A 19,329-nucleotide genomic window follows, 5' to 3' on the forward strand; every position below is an offset into this window, starting at 1 on the left:
GATTTAATTGCTTCCCATTAGGGGGCAACTGACATCTGGGGCAAGAAAAACTGATGTAATGGCATCGGCTGCATGTTTTATACCCCTGACGACTTGACTTCATGGATGGGCGACACAGTGGTGCAGTGGTTAACGTTGTCACCTCACAGCAAGAGGTTCTCTGGTTCGATTCTCGGCTGGGGTGCCTTCTGTGTGGAGTTTGCATGTTCTCCCTGTGTTCGCGTGGGTTTCCTCCGGGTACTCCGGTTTCCTCCCATATTCCAAAGACATGCATCTGGAGCATTTCCCCCCGGGCCTCCGCTGAAAACAGGCTCTGTGGAACCTAGTCGGACATTCCCGGTCAACAAATGTTAAATAAAATAAAATAAATAAAATAAAGAAGGGACAGCAACCGACGCAGGACCCAAGAATTTGTTAATCAGGCTGACTGAGGGCTTCTGCAAGCAGATAACCCAAATGTAATGACTGCAACAGTGAATACACTTGAACATCTACATTTATGGTAAGTGTACACAACTGTACTTTTCTCCTACCCAGTTGGGAAACATCTTTATTCAAGGATGTTTAGTGCCAAAGAAAGAAAATGGTTGGGGACCAGTTCTGGATCTTTCTTTCCTAAACCTGTTTGTAATGGTGCCCAAGTTCAAAATGTCACTTAACAAACTGTTACTTCTTCCTCATTCAAGTGTCCTGGTAACCTCTAGATTTAAGATTTTTTTTATCACATCCCTCTTCATCCAGACTTCGGGCATTCCTTAGGGTTTTGTGTCTCGATAACATTAGCAGTTCTTTGCCTTACTCCTTGGACTATCCACTGCACCGGGAATGCTCATGAAGTGTCTAGCTCCAGTTATAGCTCATTGCTGCTTACAAGGTATCTATATTTTTCCATATGTAGATGAATTGCTTGTCTTTGCCATTTTTTGCAAAGTGTGAGGAATTTCGCACTTGGGTGAGAGATCTCTTACACAAGCTGGGATTCCACTCATACAGGATTTTGTTTCTGGGATGGCAGCTAGACACATCCGTTCAAAGAGCTTTTCTTCCATAGGAAAAAAGAGATCGATACCTACATCTATTTCTAAGGTTTTCTACTCTGACTTCAGTAACTATGAGAGAGTACCTCAGGATTTTGAGTCTTATGGTATTTGATTCTCTTTGTACCCTTGGCAAGACTCCATATGAGAAAGATACAGTGGTATCTGAAGTCTCTTTGGTTCCAGCATCAACAGAAGTTGTCCTTTCAGATCCCAGTGTAGGGTTTTCAGAAGAGAAATCATTTGGTGGCGACAGCAAGTGCCCTTAAATCCAGGTCTCCCATTCTTTCACCCTATTGCAAAGCAGTCATTTACCACAGCCACCTTGGACTTTGCTTGGGGAGCAGTTTCAGGAGGGTTGAAAGTGCATAGTGTGTGGGACACGCAGGACAGACCCTTGCACATAAATGTAAAAAAGATACTTGTTGTGATCAAAGGCACTCAACTCTCTGAATCATCTTTGGTCCCTGGGACATCTTCAGTTTGTTATAGAAAATGTCAGTTATGTGGTACGTTAGCACGAAAGAGGGAACCGGGTTGTACCCTTTTGCAGACCAGCCATGTTAGCTTGGGATGTAGCTTCACAGCACAATCGCACCGTACAGGCATCCTGCATTTGTCAGAGCAAAATTGTGGGGTAGACAAGGTGAGCGGGACAAGGGCTGATCCTCATTAATGGAAACTAGATCAAGGGGTCTTTTAAAATTTGATCAGTCTGTGGGGAGTTCTGAAGTAGACTTATTTGCCTCCTGTTTGAGCAATCAGATGGCAAGCTTCTGCTAACTAAATGCAAGAAAGCCTGGAAGACAGATTCCTGTTGAACAAAATGAAAAGGCATTTTCCTGTGTGCTTTTCCAACAGGTCCACTGACATCCAAGGTACTTTTGAAGTTTTATTAGGAATTCCCCAAGATTGTCATCGTGACTTTCTTTTGGTGCAGGCAACAGTGTTTCTCCCTTCTTTTGCAAATGGTCAGGGACAATTGCTACAAGCTTCCTCACAGATTGGATACACTGCAACCCTAGTCAATGTCAGATGACTGCTTGGATGATAGGGTCTTAATCCCTTTTAGGCATCTACTTATTGATGGACGAGCAACAGGTACTAATGGAGACAAGAAATGCTGTTACTAGAAAATCATACTTTATCAAATGAAAAGGGTTTTCTAGTTGGTGCCAACAACATAACCAGCCCCACTGAGGGCTAGTTGTCCTCCTATTTTACTAATTTGTGAGAGTTACTATTATATAGCCTTTCTTACTCTTCTGCGAAGGTTCATTTATTGGCCATTTCAGCATGTATTCCTGTGACTCCTCATCTTTCAATGCATTCTCATGTTAAAATATTTTTGAAAGGGATTTTGTACGACTCCTCCAAGAAAACTGGCGGCTTCTCCTTGGGATCTTAATTTTGTTACAAGCTTGCAGTATTTGAACCAGGTAACCTGGCAGACTTGAGATTCTTAACATGGAAAATAGTTTTACTGGTTGCTGTGACCTCTGCAAGAAGGTGTCTGAGTTGCAAGATCTTGTGGTGAGTCAACATTACCTCGTTGTCCATAGGGGCAGGGTTTCAGGGTTTCTTTGAGAGCTAATCCTTCTTTTATGCTTAAAGAGATATCTTAGTTTACCTTAAGCCAAACTGTCAATCTCCTTTTTTCTTTCCTTTACCTAAAAATGAGCGTGAAAGTATACTTCATTACTAAGTAACAGAGCTGTCTGTGGATCTTTGCATCACTTGTCTATTTCTTGTGAATGTTAGAAGGGACAAACGTGTGTCATAGTAGACTATTTGCCAAATGGCTGTCTAAGGCTTTTACTTTTTGTTATACTCACCACAACAAAACTATTCCAGGCAGGGTCAAGGCCCACTCTACCAGGGCCTTTGCTTCATATGTGGCTCTTTGGAAAACGGTTGGATTCTAGAAATATTCTGGGAGCAGCAACTTGGTACTCTGTACATCTGCAAAGCACTACAAGCTTGATTATTTCTCTAAGTCTAGACCAGGTGTTGCTAGGACCACTCTCCAGGGGCTCCTGGACTCTTCTCCTTCTACCTCCCAAAATTTGTAAGCTTCAGTCATCTACCTATATAGCTTAGGCTACTGTAGCAGTGATCAGTATGGAGAACATAGTACAATTGTGCAAGTAAACTTACCATAACAGTAGATGTTTGCATGATCACTTCTGCTGTATCCACTCCCTCCGTCCACCTCCCTTGTTTCTTGGTGTGTTGTTTTTTGCCATGGTGTGGACTTTTTTTTTGGTCTTTTTTTTCCCCCTTCAAGTCGCAACATCTCTCCTCTCTCTCTCTCGGTCTGTCTCTCTCTCTCTCTCTCTCTCTCTCTCTCTGCATGAGCGCTCTAAAGGGTTTGTTGTCCACCTGTCTCTTTAGTCGGCTCAGTTTGAAATTGCGTACTTTATGGATATGTGGAAGGTGCCCTGAAGCTTTGGAAGATAGCCGACTGTTCTATCCTTGAAGGATATGAGCCATATGGTTTGGGCTACTGTAGGAGTGATCTTTTGAACATCTACTCTTATGGTAACTTTACTTATATAGCTGTACAATTCTCCCTAGACTGGTTTTGGAATTGCCCTGAATCGGTACAGTTGTCTCCTTTTTCCTTGACTAAAAGTTTTTTATGAATTGGGTGTATGAGCTTATGCAAACTTCAATATCTTATTGCCCTTTTCTTTGGGAAGGGAATGGTTTGCAGATGACAAAACCTTGTTTGAGCAGCTTACCCTCTGCACTGTATTGTCATAGGGGAGAAAACTGTCATTTTGGAAATATTCTGGATGGACTGCACTCCCCTACCTATTGTCTTCCTCTGGTGCTTGTTTTATGAATGACTACATTTATAACATGTTTGTTTTTGCCAGGACTGCAATTGATGAGTTTCCTTTGGTGCTACAGTACTTCAGGATGGGCACACTTGATCTTTGTCTTGCTCCTTATACTGTACTCTGGCTCCTGCCACTGTCATGATTACTAGGGATTCAGCGTAGACATGGGACCCACGAAGGTGGGTCCTTGTTATTTAGTGTGTTAATGATGTTCTTCCCATCTTGTTTGCTCTGTAAGTTACTTTATGGATTACAGATTACTCTCCTTAGGTTCCTTTTGTGGGGATAGCCCCTTCAAACAGTCTTTGCATGGAATTCCACATATGCAAGGCACCTCTATACTTTTGTGCTTCTAGCCATGTGGGTGTCACATCTATATTGTTTTATGCTCTTTATATTGATCACTGCTGCATTAGCCTCAGCTATATGGGTTATAGACCAGTTCTGGACTTTTCTTTCCTAAACCAATTTGTTTTGAGTACCCAAGTTCAGAATGTTTTCACTACAAAAATTACATCATCTTCCAAATTTTAGATATTTTTTGTAACTTTAGATTTAAAAGATTTTCACATTCCTATCTATCTAGATTTCAGATATTTCTTAAGGTTGTGTGTATCTGGATCACATTAGCTGCATCTCTTGTGAGTCGCACAGAAATGAAAACCGGTTACTTAAGGTTAATTACATGTGAACTGAGGTTGGCACCAAGAACTAAACTTATTTAAGGGGTAAAATAAAACATGTCAAGGCTTTATTGGAAAGCTCATACAGACTCTGCCACAACTTGCTGTGAGGGAAAAGATTAGTTTGTTTTTGATTTCTTGTATTTTGTATTGCTTCTTTGCCTTTTTCTGTTTTATATATTGTGATTAATTTTTTACAGTGTTTTACTTGTATTCTGCTTTTAATTGCATAGTTAAAGTAGGAAAGAAACCACAGCTGTGCCTCTTGTGAGTCACACACACATTGTTTTTCCCCACCTTCCCACACTGCTGGTGTTTTTAAATTTAACTGTCTTTCTTGTTGCCTGACCCTTATTTTAATTTGACCACACATCTCCTTTCCTCTCCTCTTTCATTGGCTATTGTGAGTAAGCACAATTATTTTCTGAAGTCACTCCCCTTAAGCTATTTAAATTTATTGGCCATCCTACTATTTTCCATAGAACCGAAATACAAAGTGCCCACCCCTTTCAATCTATATTACTCTCTCAAAATTAGTGCTACTCCACTTAGATAGCTAAAGCTTACTTTACTCCCTCTTTTTCATGCCTGTTTAGTGCACACTGCAGCTCTTAGGATATTAAACCATTTTTTCATCTTACCTTTGAAGTCTACAACAACATCTTCAAGACTACCAATTACTGGAGAGCCCACATTCTGCTTCTCGGTAGTCATCTTGGGATTAGTGAGATTAGTGATTCTGTTTCGCTCCTGGTGAGAGAAGGATCATAGGGAAGCTATTTCCTGGGGAATGTTGATCACTGGGAAGACTTACAACTGCTTCCAATGTGCCAGCTTGGAATTAGTGCTTATGTTTAGCTCCTGGTAACAGAAGGAGCAGAGTTCATTGATTCCTGACCGTTTCTGATTGGGCAACGACTGCATGTGTTTAATATTCCTGATTGGTCTGCATGCTATTTAAGGCATCTGCCAGGAAAAGGCTACAACAAGCCTACAGACCCTTGCATTATCTGGGACAAGACTGAGGATCACCAAAGAGCCTGGGTTTGGTGATACAGTTTTGCTACTGGTGAGAGAAGAAGCAAAGGAGGATTGTGTCACAGCAGTGTGAAGCTGTGGCGAGACCAGAGCTAGTAGTAGCCAGGCAGTAGCAGTGGTGGCTGGTGAGTTCAAATCGAAGGGGGGCTGCAGGAGACAGCTGAATGGGTGGGGCCAATGGGAAGGAGTGTAGTCCACTAGAAAGGGGAAGGGCTATGCTCAAAACCACAAAAACTGGAACTTTAATTAAATACGCTGCCCTGAGTGCCATACTGTCATTATGAGAGTCCAATCAAGACAATATGAAGTGTAGAAGAATATTTCAATACATTAGCTGCATGACAGCTTAATATCTAGATGGAAACAAAAAGGTTGTGAGGCATGAAAAAATAAATTACTTTTTAAATACATTACTGGAATGCAGTCAAAATAAAGTACAAGAAAAACAAGCAGCACTCGTCTCAAACCACTTCTTCTTGCACTGCAGTTCTAATTATAATTTATATTCAGCTTCTAATTATAATTTATATTCAGCTTTACTAAAGTACCAAATAACATGCTGAAAGTAGCAATCACTGTGATACTCCACTTGTAAAAAATTGTTTCTTATCCAAAAAAGACCTGCTGCCTCACAACAAGTATCCACTTGTTTCATGGGGAAAACATGATCAAAGTAAAAAATGAAAAGCAAACAAGAAACAAGCTCAAGATGTATTGCTTAAGGGATTACTGTACAGGTAATGGACCACACACGATAGATTGGCATTCTGTTTGGTTTACAGGTAAAACCTGCAAAGATGACTGCAAGTCTCCAACAAATGTAATGAGCTTCTTAAAATAATGTAATCCTGTCCTTTATTACAAATACTGTCATATGCATTTCAATACCCAAGGCTTATACATTATCTAGTTATGCAAGTATTCTCTGCATGGTAACAGAAAGGCTTTCACTGTTGGCAATTCTTTAATAGTATGCTTATTAAAGCTTACTTGCATCTTACAATCTCAGACAACCTTACCTGATGGTCATTAAAGCATTGCTACTTAAACACAGAGCAACAGGCACTTTCTGAGTAATAATAAGCATAAATCGACAGTATAAAAATATGACAAACCAGAACATTCTGCAAAATCAAGGACAGAATTAAAGTAGTACTTGTGTCTACCTTGGATGGGGGGGATACTCTGCACATTTACACTGCATAACTGCTCCTTGCCTTGCTTGGACACATCCAGAGTCACACTACATGGGCCAGTGGGGTGCAACAAGTATGTCACAATTTGAAATGTCTCTGGCTGACTGTGGTGGCCCTGACACATTTGTCATACCTCTCAACCTCAGAACAAGAAATCTGGACAAAGCCATACATAGAAGTGGGACAAGGCCCAAAAATAAGGACAATGTTAAATATTGCTCTTATAAACTTAGAAAGGTAATAGAGTAGTAGGTCTTGCATGAGTATGAATTTCTGAAGGGTATGAAATCTGAAACACAAATGTCTGTCATTATTTTCTAACTTCAGTCTTTAATGATTTGATACTAATTTGCCAAAAAAACACAATTTTATGAAAAATGGACCAAAAATGTGATGCAAAAATATAAAATAGCCACACAATACAGCTGGGAACCTGTCAAAGAAGGGACACTTAATCTTAGTACTGCTAACTTGAGCAGCTTTCAAAATAAAAGAATCTACATGCATTTCTGAAATAAAAGTAATCTATAACTCTGATTATTATAGTTATTTCTTAATTGTAAACCCTCCGCGTTTTCTTCCAAAATTGCCATTTTGCGGTGGGATTATTAGGGGAAGAGCAACATTTTGAGCCAAAATCGGGGACAGTTGAGAGGTTTGGATATGCCTAATTTTTTAAAGCAATTTATTTGCACATACCTCTCATCCTGTTAATGCAGGAAATCTGGACAAGGCCAAGTATACTTATAAACAGTACAAAAAATAGTTGTATAAACTGAGACAGTTGATAGAATAACAGGTCTTGCTTTAGCATGCATTTTTCTGAAGGTTATGAAGTCTGAACTCAGTGTCTTTATTTAGTGACTTAATTCCTAAGTTATTTGCCAGAAAACCACACATTTAATGAGGAACAAACCAAAAATAAGAAGCAAAAATCTATTCATTCTGTGAAAATCTGGACATTTGAGAGGTATAGTTCAGCCGGGGCTGTCTGAGTTTGCCACCCTTCCTCCTCACAAAATCATAGTCGAATGGAGCCCTCCCCCCTTCAGCTATTCCAATGAACCATTACTTGGCTATTTCACCTCATTTACCATAAACACTAATGTGCATACTACTTTACTTCTATGATGATTTGGACTTCATTTGAAAGTTTTATTTTGCATTTTACAGCACAACACTAAGACATCTGCTAAACAAAGCAATGCAATCTCACAATGAAAACAGACTTAGCATTAAAACTTCTCTGCCCTTGAAACTCACATTCATTGAAACAGCATTGAAACCCACATTCAAAGAAAATACATTTTCCCAGTGACAGATAAAAATTAACTTTGGGCTGTTTTCAAGTCATAGGCCCCTTCCACGTGAAACATACACATGGTCTTTGATACACCTGTCTGATTTTATTAAATTATATTCATTGTACAATATAGTACAGTTGTAGAGGGCATTTTTGTTTTGAACATTTTTCCAGTAAACAATGAAACAAAATGCATGCTCCAATAATGACAAAACTGTCCAATTTAGAACATTTTTCCAGTAAACAATGAAAAAAAATGCATGCACCAATAACGACAAAACTGCCCAAATCAGAACATTTCTATTATAAAAGTCTACTCAAACGTCTGCAGTCTACCAGTATCAGTAAATATGCACAATCTCTGAAGAAGTAAGTCATCTAAATAATTCCCTATTAAAGAAATCTGTAACTAATGAAGAGGTTGCTGCTAGCAAACCACTTTATATTTCATCGTTTCATCTACAAATAGTGTCTGTTGCCCTTGTGGAATAAATTGCCTATGTTTCATTAAAAAACGATAAGCCAGTAATATTGCAATAGGGAATGGATGGCAAACTGATAACAGATTCAGAGTTACAAGGTATCTTCACCAAAAAAGACTGCAGAATCCACCCACTTTACAATACAGTACAGTATCAGCAATGCATCTACCTACTGTGGGAGTAGAGCCCACAGCCTTTTGCATCAAAAGCAAGTACACTACCTGTTGTGCTATTAACAATGCAATCAGACTTAGCATAAGCATCACTGAACTTTTCCCCTGCAGCTCTCGGCTTCTTGTAAAATCTACTTGACACTCAGCTGTATCTCTGAACTTTGCAGCACAAGAAATCTGGAAAAAGCTAAAGTTTGGGGGGGGGGGGGCAAAAGACCAAAAAACAGGGACACATTTTAAACATTGCTTGTATAATGTTGGAAAGTTGCTAGAATAAAATGCTGTGTTACCACCATACATTTCATTGCCAAGCATTGAACCCTGTGCAAAGCAGTCAGAGCAACATACCAGTATACCAAATCAGTCATCTATTTTATGAAAGAGGAAGACTGAAACTTAAATGGCTACATTCAGTGAATTCAGTTCTCACCATAGCTGTCAACATCTTAGCACAAAACACCTGAACAAAGCCAATAATGGGGAAATACAGCTCCCAAACATATTCACTGAATTCAGTTCTGACCATAGCTCTCAACCTCTTAGCAAAAACACATAGACAAAGCCAGTAATGCAGGAACACAGGCCCCAAACATATTCAGTGAGTTCAGTTATCACCATAGCTCTCAACCTTGGCACAGAAAACCTGGACAAAGCCAATAACGGGGGAATACAGTCCCAAAAATAGGGACAAATTTTAAATATCCATCTTATAAACTTAGAAACTTGCTATAATAGGTTTTGTGTTACCATGTACTTTCTGAAGAATATGAGGTCTGAAATTCCAGTGCTTGTCATTTTTATTTATTTAACATTTGTTAACCAGGAAAGTCTGATTTGAAACAAAAGCCAATTTTTGGCAGAGGAAGAAACACTCCAGACACATGTCTGTGTGGGTTTGCTCTGGTGTCCTCTCATCTTACAAATACAGGGAGGACATGCAGACTCCACATAGAAGGCATCCCAGCCAAGAATCAAACCAGACCACCTGTAGCTGTTGGGCAACAATGCTACCACTGTACAACTGGCTGTGTTGAGAAACAAAAATACAGACACCACAGATTTTATAAGGAACAAAACAAATATGAGGCAAAAATCTGCATTTATTTTGCAAATGGTGGAGGGTAGGGAATTCAGGCTGTTGCCATTTGGGCCCAAGGTACAGGGTTCAAGCCTTATTCTCTACCCATCACCGTGTAGCGACTGGGGCATTTTATACACACACACACACACACACACACACACACACACACACACACACACACACACACACACACACACACACACACACACACACCTGCAAAGTCTGTCATCGCCAAGCTGTTAAATCCATTCCTGCACCATCATTGCTGGCTGAGCTGTTAAAATCCATGCAGTAGGCAAGCACTTCCCGTGAGAGCACCTAAGGCTCGTCTTATCTGTCCCACGAGACCACCCTGCCTGCGGACGTTGCAGTCCGATTCCCTTCCAGTCTATGCAGTTCTGACTGCATAGACTGCTGGGAAAATGTAGATCTGGATGTTGTCTTTGTAGTCCGGACTGCTGGTGTAGACAGTCTAGATTCTGTGCACATGCTCCAGACTGGTTCACCAGCAGTCTGAATATCGGAAAATGCCGCGAGTGCGCATGTGCGATGTTCCGTGACTCGCGGTTGCTTTTTAAAGTTTTATTTTCTTTTTGTTATTTTATTTTATATTTTGTTTAATTTTTTCATGTTTTACAGCTGGGAGGCTGCAGTCCAATAGCACGAGCCGCCCCTGGGCAGTAGCCATTCAGGTAACTCCCCTCTTTTCATTATTCTTGACAAGCTAATTCTTTATTTTTAGAAATACCACTTGATTTCTTGCTCTCTAACCTAACTACAGAATATTTGCCTAAATATTTCGTCCATAAATCATCAGGGTCTGCTTATTAGTTTCTCCTCAAGTTTTTGGCACTGCCCTATATAGATGCAGACACCTTGAGTTGACATTTTTCCTGTAAAAGCACCATTGAATTTTCACCAATACTTAGTTGCACACAGCACAATTAGTTTGCAGTGACAAGCACTGCCCCCCCAGAGCTGCAAGCAGGGATGTTTCTGACATTAATTTATATTCTCACTTCAACTGTTTAATCAGTAAAATGGGTCTATTCCAATGGATATAAACTTTTCCACTATTTATGTTACCAGCTTGGTAATTATGGGCATCCTAAGGTAGAAATTGCCTCATATTTGCTGGCAGCCAGTTAATTCTCAAACTGATGTGGTGTGTGAGAAATGTATGCACAGAATATCACTGGAGGCAAAGTTCTCGCATAAAAGCACTTCTCGTGTCAGGAAGGTTGTCGGTAGTACACACAATGCACCCATTACACACAATTCAAAGCAGACACATGGAATGACGTATGCTGAGGCAATTAAATGCAACCTTCCAAATCCCAAAAACCTCCTACATGAAGTGCACATAACAAATACCCTCAACAGCCCTGAATGCATTCTTTAAATGACCTGAGGTATACCTCCATAGTCTGTGAGCCTAGCATTGAGCAGCATTTGACCTTCTCAAAAGATGATACCACAATACAAACAAAAGATGACTGACTTTAATAATTTGCTTAGTTACTGGTGCCATTCTAGGTGGGTGTAATATTTGTCAGCTTGGAAGGAGATGTTTAGCAGAGCACAGTGCTTTTCCAGGGATGGTCTGCACCTCTCCTCTCTAGGCTTTCGAAAATTAGCTTAAAACATTGTCCTCACCCATAGTGTTTTCTTTAGGCAATGCCAATCTGAAAGTAATTCCGACATACCAAATCAAACCCAAGAAAATCTACAGGTGTTATTGCTCAATGCTAGGAGTCTAAACAAAAAAGCCCTACTCCTAGAAGCTCTCTTCACCCTAGAAAATGCTGATGCCTATGTGATCACTGAGATGTGCTTTAAAGCAGCAGAGAGCACACTGACAGTGCGTGGTTATAATGCCTTCCACACATTTCAAACAGCTACTACACAGATGGTGACTAAAGGTGGAGCTGTTTAAATTTCCATCAGAAATAAATGCACCTCAAGGCTGGTCAATGAGGTTGAGCTTCTCCACATTCAATCATCATAGGCAAAACCCCATGCCACTTCATTGCAAACTGTAGGTCCTGCTGTATGACGCTGGAAACCCATATCATGTATTTAAACTTTTTGGAAACTCTCATCATCAAACCCAATACCATATTATGTGGGTAACTTTAATTACACCCCTATTAACTGGGAATCCTATACAACACTAAATGTGCAGGCATAGAGATTCATGGATTTTGTAAACATAAACCCCCTGGACTGGATTGTCAGTACACCCACCAGGGATTCATCCGTGCTGGATGTGGTCCTCGTTAATACGGGAGAGTGCTGCATATCCCATAGTGTAATGTCTTCTCTGGTAAGATCAGACCGCAAAATGGTCTCCTTTGAAATCCCCTTAAATCTCGAGGACACTGCTGCCTATGCAGAACTGTTCACAGAAACCCTATACACGCTTGTTAGTAGCTGCATAGAGACAGCTGTACCCACCAAGAAATACTGAACTAACTTGTAAAACAAGCCCACTTGGTGGAATCACATCATCAATAGGTTGTATAAGAGAAGGAAGAAAATCATGGGAAAAATTAGGGGGTGCAATGCCCAGCAGGTAAAAGCACTCTCATCAAACTAAACAAACAACGCTGAGGACAAAGTCTGCCAAAGTTAAAGTAAATTTGGCCTCCCAGGCCAAGGAAAACCACAAGGCATTCTTTAGCTATGTCCGCAACCTTAAAGGCAATACACAGTTGTGTGCAGAGCTCATTGTTAATGGAGCCACATATATTGAGCCAGAAAATGTAGCAAACCTTACTGGCTGACAAATTCAGCTGCAGCATTACCAATGTCCTTCCTCTTAACCTTTCCTCAGGAAATTCCATCAAATTCCACTACACCCTCTCTCAATAGAAAAGGTCATTAATGCTCTCTGTTTGGCCATGAACACTGTATCAGTGGGCCCAGACAAAATTCCAGGATACCTTCTAAACAGCATGAAACATGACCTATCAGGCCATCTGGAATTGCTGTTTTAACTGTGGCATCCAAACAGGCTTTGGGCCTCATGAATGGAGAACAGCAACAGTCATTCCTCTGCACAAAGGAGGGCCATCTACAGACCCATAAGTCTCACTAGTGTTGTACACAAAACCATGGAAAGAATTATCATGGAATTGACCAATAATGATGTAGGAAACCTCCAGACACGGAGCACAACCCAGATGTTCATTTTGTTACACTGCTGCAGTCATTACACTTGGGTTATCCTGCCATCAGGCGGTCCCACTGGTGGACTTTCTTTGAGAAGATCAACAAAGCACATGAGCTGGCCAAGGCATTTAACACAATACCCCATTCAGGCATTGTTGACAAACTCAAGAAGTTAGGTACAAACCCTTATGTCACCCAGTGGACAGCTAGCTGGCTCACAGACAGGACCCAGAAAGTTAAGAGTTGGGGAGTCCACCAATACAGAGGCCATTCACAAGTGGAGTCCTTCAGGGATCTGTCTTAGGACTGCTCATCTTTGGCATTTACTTCTCTGAAGTTAAGACCAATGACAGTGGCCTCTGGCTGACTAAATTTGCAGATGATTGCAAATTAGGAGCTGTCATTGAATCCCCTCAGGCACAAATGCTCACCAGGAAGTGCTGTCAAAGGCAAAGAACGGATGTTAGAGCCATAGACTAAAACTAAATACCAAGAAATGTGTAATGGTATTCTTTGTAAGTCCTCCACCCCTGGTAAAGTACAGTTGTTTAAAATCTTGCCATAAAGGTAATGTCCTTGCCTCCAGTACTGCAATATTCTTAACATGTAGAGCTGAAAAAAAAAAACCTGAAAACCGGACTAAACTTCCACTTGACATTTGAATCCTTAAGTCTAAATATCAGTTCAGAAATGCATTAAAAGACCACCTAAACAATATAAGACTGTCAGTGTAATCCTCTCCAAGATTGATCTTGCTTCTCTGTCTAACCTGTCTCTCTCCCTCCCTCATCAGTATTACCCTACTTCCTTTGTCTCCCACCTAAACTCACTGTATTAGTCCTACTTCATCTGTCTTATTCTACCTTGTACCTGCATTTTACTATACACATAAATACATAAAATTGTACCTGATGTTTTCTTTCCTACTGCTTCTATGCAGGTGAACTGAAGATAAAGAATGTTATTTTTTTTGCTATTTGTGTAACATTCACTCTGTACTGTAATAGCCTGTACATCTCTGATTCTTAGAATCTATTAACAATCTCCTAGCATATCTCTAATCTGTACAGTTTCCTTAAATTGTCAATCTTGTTGTATATATCTATATTTTTGTCTTTTTTGTAGTTATGCATTGCAATGCCTATGTATTTGTGGAGCTTTTCTCCCCAGGTCTCCACTGAAAAAGGGCTTCTGCTCAGCTGGACCAAACCCGATCAACAAATGTCAAATAAATAAGTGTAAAATAAATGATTAAATAAAAGTAGGATTCTCTGCAATGGAACCCCAATGTCTGGACAGTCTACCAAAGAAGACTCCAATTGCTTTAAAGGTACGCTGAACGTCGCCCAAATGCTCCTTGTGTAGCTTAGGGCATAAAAGTGACTATGTTCTTGTTTCACTGTTGCAGTCATCACCTGTTGGTTATCTCTGCTGTGGTAGCAGTCGGCTGGCCCAAATACCAGAGTCCATGTTTTTCTGCATCGGCTGCAGTTGCTTGATTACTGACGTCAGTTTGTCAGTGCTATAAAGTAAGGTAGCTGACACCATTACAGTCTTGCCGTGGAGCCTGTAGCAGAAGCAGTTCGCAAGTGTACGGGTCGGACACTACCAGAGCTTGAATTACAGCTGAAAACGTCTAAAGCTAAGTACCCCATTGGGGATCCTTTTTTCTTGCACTAACCGATGTCCGAAAAAGTTAACAGTTGTCTCGCCTGTGGAAAGCGGATCCCACACAGAGACTCCATTCATACTGCATCACTTGTTTAGGCCCAGACCACGACGTCCCCCTTGCCGGTTCTGTGCCCTCTTTAAGGAGAGAACCATTCATCGTAGAGCTCTTAATGTAGACTGGTATTTTCATCTTCCATCTTCGCATTCCAAGATGGTGTCCATCAGCCAACAATCCATAGACATTCTGAAAAAACAAAGATAAAGATAGAGGCAGCCCACACAAGGCTAAGCCTTCTGACAGTGCTACTGCTACGCAGGTTGTCAGTTTTCCGGAATTCAGTGAGATGGTTTTGCAGCCCCCGATGCCCGATAAGATATCTAAGCAGGCCTCTACAGAAACCCTTTTGGAGTCCGGTATCCCGCAACAATTTTAGTCTTTTGAGCCTTTGGTTGTCTCTGCCTCCATTGGGTCCGGAGCCGCGATGCAGGCACCAGCTCCTGAGGAGGCCTTTCGCACTACCAATTTTAGACAAAAACTAACCTCTTCTCATCCGACTACAGTTTTCTTTCAGAACGATGGATACTCTTAGGCCTAGAAGCCAGGCCACTCCTAGAAAATCTACCTCTAGTCACCTTCTTACTCCTGCTCTACCAGCCCAAGCCCAAATGCTTAAGAGGGGGAGGATCTTATTTTCCTTATCAGAGGTAGCCAGGCCACAACTTGTAAAAGGAAAAGACGTCCTTCTCCTGAAATAATGACAGAGCAGGATTCTGAGAAATCTCATTCAGATTTTGAAGAGGAGCAACAACCTCTTACTCCTTATGAGGATTCAGATGCAGAGGAATCCATTCCTTCTGCCTCCCCACCAGAAGACCTTTCCTTTGGGGAATCCCTTCACACCCTCCGGGACCATTTCCACTGGGAATCTCAGGACTTCCCTCAGTCTAAGAAAAGACTAAGAGAGTTTCTAGACCTGCCTCAGCACAGACCCTGGCCATCCCCCTATCTTAGAAGTGGTGGATGATGTTTTCCATGAATCCACCTTAGCCCCTGACGCCCTCCACCTGCTCCCAGTAAACTTGACCGCTATTACAGAGTAGCAAATTCTCACAAATTGCACAGAAATCCTGCTGCAGACCCGGAGGTCATTACACAGGGACCTAAAGCCGCTAAGGCTAGCTCTGCAACGAACCCTGTTCCTTCTGATACGAATTCCAGAGCTCTGGAGAGATGGGGTAAAAGTATACACCTCTGCAACCTTCGCTATCAGAGCACTCAACTGTCCATTCCATATGTTAAAATATCAACAGCACACTTTGGAACTATTAAAGCAAAAGATTTCTACCTTTCCTGACTGTGGCAATTCGAAAGTTAGCAGATTTACTGCACTCTCCTTGTCAAGTGGCCAAACACTCTGCACTGTGGATATGATGCCCAAGAAGCCTCAAGCAGGGCAGCTGTGTCAGAATCTGTCATTAGGAGACATGCATGGTTGAAGGAACAACCTCTCCCTGATCATGTCCATTCTAAATTAATTGATGCACCATTGGATAAGGGCCACTTTTTGGATTAAAAGCGGAAGAGGTGCTTAAAAAGATGGAAGACTAAGCAAAATCTACGCAAACAGTAAAAGACTTCTTTCAGGTTCAACCTCCTAGGTTCAGCAGGAATTTTCCTTCTAAGCACTGGTCCTTTCCTGCACCTAGCAGACTGGGGCAAGGTAAGCGCCGCAGGGACAGACCACCCAGGCCCCTATCCCAGGGACAACAGAGAACCAAACAGTGGACCACTTCTGCCCCAAAGGCAGGGAGTTCTAAGCCATCCTTCTATGGCAAAAACTCTCAGTGACTACCCCCCCCCCCGCCCTCCTTTCACTCACCAAAGTCTAGGAGGAAGGCTCTCCGTCTGCAAAGAAAATTGGCTTTCTGTAACAAAGGACCAATGGCTCTTGAAGATAAATTTTCAGGGAGATAAATTCTCTTTCAGCGAACTCCCAATTCCAAGAGGGTTCCCAGACCTACCTCCAAATCAGTGGGCAGAGGAAATGAAACAAGTCCAAACTCTCATACCCCAGGGGGCAGTAGAACCTGTTCCCACAGATCAAGCAGGCAAAGGCGTTTATTCCAGACTCTTCTTTTTTCCCAGAAAAGAGGGCACTTGGCACCCCATCCTGGATCTATCCGTTCTGAACACCTCCCTGGTGGTCCCCAAATTCAAAATGCTATCTTTGCAGCAGCTGCTGCCTGTGCTGACAAAAAATGCCTGGTTAGTGACTCTAGGCCTAAAAGATGCCTACCTCCACATCCCCATAAGGGAGTCCTGCAGGAAATTCCTGCGCTTCAGTGCAGGCTCACAGCACTTTTATTTTTCTGCACTACCCTTTGGCTTATCTACTGCTCCCAGGGTATTAATCAAATGCTTATCCCCGACCATAGCATTTTGCAGACAGTGAATTATACATATTTACCCTTATCTGGACAACTGCCTCACTCAGGCAGAGTGTAAAGAAAAGCTGCTCCAGGACCTCCTCTTTGTCAAAACCCTCCTAACTTCCTTAGGGTTCACCATCAATGAGAAGAAATCAAAGCAAACACCCTCCAGGAGGCTCATTTTCTTGGGAGCACTGCTGGACATAGCATCCCAAATGGCCTTCCTATCCCCAGAAAAGCTGAGCTTCCTGTCTCTACTTCACCCAGCTGGCTTTCAGAAGTCACCTCACGGCGAGGAAGTTCCTGCAAGCCTTGAGGTACATGGCATCTTGCATCCTTTTAATTTCTCTGGCCAGGCTTCACATGAGAAACTTTCAGTGGTATCTAAAGAACCTTAGGTGTCGGCACTCTCAGCCTCGAGACCTCTCTCTCTCTCTCTCTCTCTCTCTCTCTCTCTCTCTGATCCTCTGTATAAGAGCAGAGTTTCTCTGGTGGGCAGGGCCCTGTGCCAAGAACAAGGGTCTCCCCTTCATCCTCTGCCCTACCAGGCAGACCATCACCACCGATGCCTCAGACATTGCTTGGGGCGCTCCCCTGGCAGGCAGTTGCACCCAAGGGCTTTGGGTTGCCCAGCACCTTCCCTTCACATCAACCAGAAGGAAATGATGGCAGTACAGAAAGCTCTGACATCCTTCAAACCCCATTTCAGGCCAGGGGTTCTCCTTATCAAAACGGACAACACCATTGTAATGTGGTACATCAACAAACTGGGAGGGACCCAATCTTTACCCTCTGTGCAGGCTAGCCATGAACCTCTGGCTGACAGCCTCCTCCATGGGATTACACCTAATTGCCCAATACCTACCAGAGATCAACAACACCCTGGCAGACCACGTAAGCAGAAACTTACTGGACCCCCATGAATGGCAGCTCCACAGAAAAATCTTTTTGCAAGTCACTGAGGAGTGGGAAATTCCAGAGGTGGATCTCTGCTTTGCACCTCAACCACCAGCTAAAAAATTCTGTTCTAGGGAGTATCGCCACCCAGAGTGGAAGGTGGATGCCTTGACCTTCCCCTGGAACTCCCTGTTTGTGTATGCATTCCCTCCTCTGTGCCTTATTCCCAAGGTACTGATCTAGAATAAGGGAGGAGAGACCAAGGTCCATCCTCATTGCTCCAGTTTGGCCCAGACAGCATTGGCACCCCTTATTTCGCAGCCTGACTTTACAGCCCCCCCAAGCAACTTCCCCTGATCTCAAACCTCTTGACCTAGGTGAGAGGGAAGATACTGCACCCAGACTTGCAGACTCTCAATCTTGCAGCATGACTTGTACCTTAAAAGCTAACAAGGAGTCCCTGTTAAGCAAACAGGTCCTAGACATTCTCAGAGGCCAGAAGGCCCAGCACCAGAAAATCTTACGCAGGGAAATAGAAAAGATTCTGCTCCTGGAGCCAGTCCAGAGGGGCCAGTACCTCTCATCCTTCCATCCCTCTTATCTTGGATTATCTAGCCGAGTTGCTCAAAGGTGGTCTCTCCTTCTTTTCTGTTAAAATCCATGCCTCAGGCATGTGAGCCCATTACAATTCAGACCTACCCGTCTTCTCTCATCCTTTGATTAAACAATTCCTCAGAGGGGCTTCCAATATCAGACCTCCCAGAAGGCCTTGCGCGCCAGGCTGGGACCTGAATTGTGTTAGAAAAACTAACCTTGTCTCCTTTCGAACCTGTTGCTTCAGCAGAATTGAAATACCTTTACTGGAAGACTGCCTTCCTACTAGCCATCACCTCAGCCAGAAGGGTATCAGAACTTCAGGCACACATGGCTGTTGAGCCCTTCATCATTTTCCATCCAAACGGGGTCTCCCTGAGGACTAACACCTCCTTTATGCCCAACGTGGTATCTGATGTGACTCTCAACCAGGCCATACACCTACCCACCTTCTTTCCCAACCCTCAAAACAAGGGGGAAAGAATTCTGCACTTGCTAGATGTGCACTGACACATCTATCTGGACATTACTAAACCCTTCAGAAAAACAGACCAGATGCTTGTCAGCTTTGCCCCAGGGGCAAAAGGGAAGCCCATTTCCAAGCAAACTATTTCCAAATGGATATCACACTGTATCCATTTATGCTACAGACTACATGGGAACCCCCTCGCAAGTCTGTTCATACCCATTCCACTAGGGCAACTTCCACTTCCACAGCATTCCT

The 19,329-nt window shown here is 42.3% G+C and overlaps 1 protein-coding gene across 1 annotated transcript in view; it reads left to right on the forward strand.

Moving 5' to 3' along the window:
* LOC122814212 (ubiquitin carboxyl-terminal hydrolase isozyme L4-like) overlaps window positions 1-19,329 on the forward strand; it is a 609,903-nt gene that overhangs the window by 295,671 nt on the left and 294,903 nt on the right. The gene's annotated exons all lie outside the window — the stretch shown is intronic.

The sequence above is a fragment of the Protopterus annectens genome, chromosome 10.part0 (assembly GCF_019279795.1).
Source record: "Protopterus annectens isolate FY-2018-M chromosome 10.part0, PAN1.0, whole genome shotgun sequence".
Classification (NCBI taxonomy): Eukaryota; Metazoa; Chordata; order Ceratodontiformes; family Protopteridae; genus Protopterus; species Protopterus annectens.